We start from the raw sequence: 6,809 nt of genomic DNA, 5'->3' as shown, positions 1-6,809 counted from the left end.
TTTTTAATTTTTTTTCAACGTTTTTTATTTATTTTTGGGACAGAGAGGAACAGAGCATGAACGGGGGAGGGGCAGAGAGAGAGGGAGACACAGAATCGGAAACAGGCTCCAGGCTCCGAGCCATCAGCCCAGAGCCTGACGCGGGGCTCGAACTCGCGGACCGCGAGATCGTGACCTGGCTGAAGTCGGACGCTTAACCGACTGCGCCACCCAGGTGCCCCCAGATAGTAGTTTTACACAAGGAAGACAGAAAGGCTGGCTCTGTGATTATTAGTTTGACTTCAACTACTGAGGCCAACCCATTACCGACCAGTACTTGAGGTCAAGAAGCAGAATGGATAGGTCTCACTTGAGCTCTTCAGTCAGCTAAAGGCCTACGAATTAATACATATACAAATTCAAAATATGCCTCCATGCCTGAAGGCATATAGACCATCTGGAAGGAAAGGGGATTTTTTTTTTAAGTTTATTTATTTTGAGAGCGCGCGCAAGCTTCAGTGGCAGAGGGGTAGAGAAATGGGGAGAGGGAGAATCCCAAGCAGGCTACACATTGTCAGCACAGAGCCCAATACGGGGCTCGAACTCACGAACCATGAGGTCAAGACCTGAGCCGAAATCGAGAATCGGACGCTTAATCGACTGAACCAAGGAAAGGGGATTATTAACTAGTCATAATTCCATTAAATATGGACCCAAAACTGTAACTCTATTAGCAGCAGTTAATCTCCCTAAAGAAACTGCTGTAATATATCTTAAAGGGCATCAAAAGGGAGAAAATTTAGGATCCAAAGGAAGCAATTTCACCACTTGGGCAGCCAAACTGGCAGCTGGAACTGAACTAGTTACAGGAGTCTTCTATCGCTCTCTAATCCCTTAAGCACTGTCGTTCCCACTTACACTCTAGGGGACACCTGAGCACTTGGGAAAGGACACACTAAAATGGCCTAGGGTATAAAAATGATAAAGAAAAAATCTCTGTCCCTAAGGAAAATCAGTGGAAATTCGCAAGAGGCCTGCACAAGGCTACTCATATGGGAAGAGAAGCTTTACGGAAGTTCACCAAACTGGTGTTTGATGGAAAAGGATTAAGAGCATCTTTATTTTTTTTTTATTTTTTATTTTTCCAACGTTTATTTATTTTTGGGACAGAGAGAGACAGAGCATGAACGGGGGAGGGGCAGAGAGAGAGGGAGACACAAAATCGGAAACAGTAAGAGCATCTTTAAAAAGGCATGTAGGGGCACCCAGGTGGCTCTGTTGGCGAAACCTTCAACTCCTGATTTCGGCTCAGGTCATGATCTCACAGCTTCAGGACTTTGAGCCCCACATTGGGCTCTGCGCTGACAGAGTGGAATCTGCTTGGGATTCTCTCTCCCTCTCTCTCTGCCCCTCCCTCCCTCACGCTCACTTTCTAGATAGATAGATAGATAGATAGATAGATAGATAGATAGATAGATAGATAAAGGGCAGGTAAATCTTGTGCAATATGTGCCCAGGTAAATCCAGAAGGTACCTTATGACCACTCTCTCTTTTAACACCTGTCCAAAGACATGGGACATATCCTGGGAAAGACTGGAAAATAGGTTTCACACAAATGCCACCTTGTAAAGGATATAAATATTTATTAGTCTAGACAGATACCTTTACTGGATGGGTGGAAGCTTTCCCATGTAAGACAGAAAAGGCTACTGAAGTAACAAAGACTTTATTAAGGGAAAATCATCCCCCGGTTTGGACTCCCTCAACCTCTTCAAAGTGAAAATGGCCCATCCTTTACAGCCCAAATAACTCAACAGGTAGCCTAAGCCCTTAAAATTAAGTATTTTTCACATAAAGCCTGGCACCCTTAATCATCCGGCGAAGTTGAAAAGGCTAATCATAATTTTAAAAGACACCTCACTAAGATGAGCCTAGAAACACAAGAAAACTGGATAATTCTTTTACCTGTAGGTCTCTTAAGAATAAGAACCACCCCATGGGAAAGTTAAGGGTTAAGCCTTTTTGAATTAATATATGGTAGACCCTTCCTTACCATTGACTTATCTTTGGACCCAGATTATAATAATCTGTTACACTTTTTTTATGTTTATTTTTGAGAGAGAGAGAGAGAGAGAGAGAGCGTGCATGTGCAGGGGAGGGGCAGAGAGAGAGGGAGACAGAGAGAGGGAGACAGAGGATCCGAAGCAGGCTCCGCGCTGTCAGCACCCAGAGCCAGAAACAGGGCTCAAACTCATGAACCATGAGATCATGACCTGAGCTTAACCGACTGAGCCACCCAGGTGCCCCTGATACACTTTTCATTTGAGTCTGGATTAACCCATGAAACTCTTAATGAAGCTGCTAATAAAGTACGGCCAAAATTGGACCCTAATGAAATTCAAAATTCTTTGTAAGTACACCCTACGGAACTAGTCTATTTAAAGGACAGGAATTGGTTCTCCTGCATTGTTTGCCTTCCTAAGTGGAAAGGACCTTACAGGGTCATAGCAAGCACTCCCACTGCAGCAAATCAGAAGGCCACTTGACATGGACTCATGTTTCTAGAATTTAACTCCTACCCCCTTCAACACAGGATGACAATGAACTGACTTGATGAGCCCTCATATTCCTATGAACCATCAGAAAACCTCAAATTCCCCTTCAAACAGCAAGATAGGAAAAAATGAAGGTCTTTTTTTCTTTCACTTGCTCTCTACACACAATACCTAAATGGTAACTCTTTGCTACAATAGGCACAACATTACGCTGAGCTACAAAACCAATCTTTGTGCTGAATGTGTGACTTGCCATCCGTATCAAGCACTTCAGGCCTCCCTTAGTGGGTTTCTCCATGACCAAGTGCAGACTGGCATTATTTACATCAATACATAGCCAATAGGATACATCACCCCAACACCAGCACATATAGGGATATTTCTATTACTAAAAAGAATGTTTCATGCTGGCCTATAGTCAATGTCACATGGGACTCTCCAGGCCATAAGAAGCCTTTCTCTTATCCTCAAACCATCAACATTGTAACTGAATATGCCAACCCACAGATAGGCTCAAAACAATGAATTCCCCAACTACATAGTCCTTCCTATTGATATACCTAGAAAGGATTATAACAAATATCAGATGGATATATGTGGCTTACTCCCACAATAGGACAAATAAACCAAAAGGCCCTTTAATGCTGGGAACAGAAAAACCATACCCTTGATTCATGGCCCAACAGTACTCACCAAATAGGATGGCTCCCCCCAAGAAGCCTTTGTACCATTTTTTTTTTTTTTTTTTTTTTTTTTACAGGCCATCAATCAATTCTTTTGCTACTGACTGGACAAGGCGACCAGGCATGAGATGGCCAGCACCTAATGGGACACAATGGTGACATGGGCCAAATTTGTGGCCATGGCTTCCACCAGGCTGGACTAGAAGATGTGCTAGATTATGGCTGGATGCAGGGCTGTAGCACTAAGACTATCAAAAGTTCAGCTAATCTTCCATAGCTAAGACAATGAAAGACAAGATCCGTGTCCCATGGGTAAGACCATCTGACATTTATTTTTCTTCCATCAGTAGATTTAGAAGATGTCATATTGATAAGGAAACATAAGGCAGGCTGACACCCCACAAACCCCCTCCCCCCAACCAGGTGGGATATATGTGACATTCCTCAGGCACTACTGGCTGCCCAAGAACAAAGGAAAGGGAAAAACCAACAGTTAACTGATTGAGATCACAGTCCTACAGGACAAATCCCTACAGGACGAGTCAATCAGTTTACAAATGTCTTAATAAACTAGAAGAAAAAGGCAATCTTATCAATAGCCTAACCTCCAGAAACCCAGAGACTCCATTTCCTAGAGTCCTAACATCACCCTCGCCTCCATGGTGATGTGGGGAATAAAGACAAGAAGGAAACGTAAATAAAATTAAGTTTCTTTGAGAATTTTAAATAAATTCAGCCCATTGAGAAATATTTGAGGTAGGCAGAGTAAAACATTCCTCCAATAAACTCCTGTCTTGTCTTAATGCCTTACTAGAGGGAAAACCACCTTAGCTTAACAATAACAAGGCCTCCAGTATCTTCTGAGTCCTCTTTAGCATATGAAAATCCTTTTGGATTTTACCTCCATCTCCACAGTATATAATCAGTCACTCTAGGCAACTCCAGTGCGGCTCCTTCCACCCATGGGTCCCGTCCCCGTGCCTTAATAAAATCACCTTTTTACACCAAAGATGTCTCAAGAATTCTCTCTTGGCCATCAGCTCCCGAAGTCCCCCACCACTCCAAAACTGCATCATTGTGACACACAGAGGCCCTTGCTACATACACAATGAAGGCCTTAAACGACTCTCAAAGTCTCATTACATTATCAATGAAATAACTCAAATGTGTAAAGCAGTTCTACAAAACAGAATGGCATCCGATGTCTTGACAGCCGTACAAGGAGGAATGTGTCCCATTATCAAAGAGGAGGGTTGTGTCTGCATTCCAGATTCTGACAAAAATATGACAGGATTACTGATTGGAAGAAGGAAACCGGTGCTCTTAAAGACCCTACCTTGTCACTTAATGACCGGTGACACTCCTGGTTGGGAGGTGGACTATGGTTCACCCTCGAGAGTCTTCTCACTGCTCTTCCTATTTCCATTATAATCATAATCCTCACGTGTTGTCTCTTTTGCTTTTTTCTCCTCTATTGCCAAGGTGCATGCAAGCAGTTCCTGATTCCTTCACTCAGCGCACAGATGAGTCTTACTACCTGAAACAAATTCACCCCGATGTCCACTCTGGACTCTAAAGCAATGACCTTTTCTAATAGTTCGCTGCAGGGACAGATGGTGACGAAGTTTGGTCCATAGGTTGAGACATCTCTATGACCCCTGTGAGCCTGAAGAAGTCACAGAAGATGAGGCGTTCAACAACCTTAAAGATTGAAGGACCAAAAACTGGTCAGCGGGGAGATGATGAGGGATGGAAGCAGAAGAATGTTCACCGTTAGCCCAGAAGCCTATCCTCTGCATACTTCCCAGATGGATCAAACAAGCGCTGGTTGCAAAGGATCTCATGACTGCCTGTAAATCACACCAATTGTTCATATCGAACTGAATGATGGGCACCAGAGAAATCTTGCAAGAGTAGTTTTAGGAGTAGAAATTCGAAGACATTGATGATGTAATACTCCCTGCAAGTCTCTTCCCCCTCAAGCACTCAGCATATAACCACCAGCTTCTTACAGCCAAAACGCACCTCTTTCTGCCCACGGGTCCTATCACCGTGCTACTCAAACACACTTACTGAGTTGCACCATAGAACATCTCAAGAATTCTTTCTTGGCCGCTGTGCTCAACGACCCTGAAACAATATTGTGATTGGTAATAAATATATATTTGGTCTTCTCCCTGATTCCTGGCACAGAGCTCCTAAAACCCAGAGAATTTCCTAAGTGATTAAGAGCAATAAAGATGTCTTTTGTTATTCATAGCATTCCACACCCCTTGAAAACACACCAGAGTTCACGTTAATGAGGTGACTTTTAGAAAACCCCTAAGTGTGGAGGCTTGTTGCCAGGGGGAATCAACTAAATGATTAGGGTTGGAACTTTCAGTCCAAACCTGACCTCCAGGGAGGGGAGAGGGGCTAGAGATGGAGTCCAATTACCAAAGGCAGCCCAAAAGGACAGAACGCAAACATGTTCCAGGTTGGTGGACACGTGGAGGTGTGGGGAGAGTGGTGCCCCATGAAAGGATATGGGAGCTCCACTATGCTTCCCTGATACCTTGCCCTATGTATCTTCTCCCATCTGGCTGTTCTGAGTTGTATCTTTTTTTTTTTTATGTTTATTTATTTTGAGAGAGAGAGAAAGAGTGTGGCATGCCTATGAGCAGGAGAGAGAGAGAGAGAGAGAGAGAGAGAGAGAGAGAGAGAGAGAAAGAGAAACCCAAGCAGGCTCTGCATGATCAGCGCAGAGCCCGATGCGGGGCTCAATCTCATGAACCGTGAGATCACGACCTGAGCCCAAACCAAGAGTCAGACACTTAACCGACTGAGCCTCCCCGGGCCCTGGAGTTATAGCTTTTATAATAAACTGGTCATCTAGTAAGTAAACTGTTTTCCTGAATTCAGTGAACTACTCCAGCCAATTAATCAAACCTGAGGAGAGGGTGGTGGGAACCTCTGATGCACGGCTGGGGAGTCAGAAGCACAGGGGACACCCTGCACTCGCATCGGAGGAGGGGAAGGAGAGAGACACTCCGGTGGGACTAGTCTGGTGCTATGTCCCGGCAGCATCAGGACTGGTACCACAGAATCGCCGGATGTGTGGAACCCACACGTCTGGTACCAGAAGTCAGGTGGTGTTGCAGTGAACCACTGAAGGGCGAGGAGACACATGGCAGACGAGTGTTTCCTCCAAATCCCTCAGGTTGAATCAAGCAACAGTGATGAGGGAGCACAGGGCAAGCTGACACCCTGCAAATGCCCAGCCACCCTCCCCAGTGGGACCCGTGTGACACTCCTCAGACACTCCTGGCCGCCAAAGAACAAAGGAAATGGAAAACAAATGGTTAACTGATAGAGATTAAAGCCATAGAAGACGGGAGTCTCCATCAGTTTACAACGGTCTTAATAAATTACAAGAAACAGGCAATCTTATCAACAGCCGAACCTCCAGAAACCGACACACTTAATTTCCTGGAGCCCCCAGATCACCCTCCCCTCCACAGTGATGTGGGGGACAAAGGCAAGATGAAAATACAAATAAAATTAAATTTCTTGGGGTGCCCGCATGCCTCAGTCGGTTAAGCGTCCCACTTC

The 6,809-nt window shown here is 44.6% G+C and overlaps 1 protein-coding gene across 8 annotated transcripts in view; it reads right to left on the bottom strand.

The window, feature by feature from the left end:
• The window catches only part of MPP7 (MAGUK p55 scaffold protein 7), a 303,608-nt gene that overhangs the window by 255,970 nt on the left and 40,829 nt on the right, over positions 1 to 6,809 (bottom strand). The window lies entirely within an intron of this gene.

The sequence above is a fragment of the Herpailurus yagouaroundi genome, unplaced genomic scaffold (assembly GCF_014898765.1).
Source record: "Herpailurus yagouaroundi ecotype Mexico unplaced genomic scaffold, PumYag 203, whole genome shotgun sequence".
In the NCBI taxonomy this organism is placed as follows: Eukaryota; Metazoa; Chordata; class Mammalia; order Carnivora; family Felidae; genus Herpailurus; species Herpailurus yagouaroundi.
Note: the sequence above shows the minus strand (reverse complement) of the source record. Positions and strands in the feature narration are given on the sequence as shown.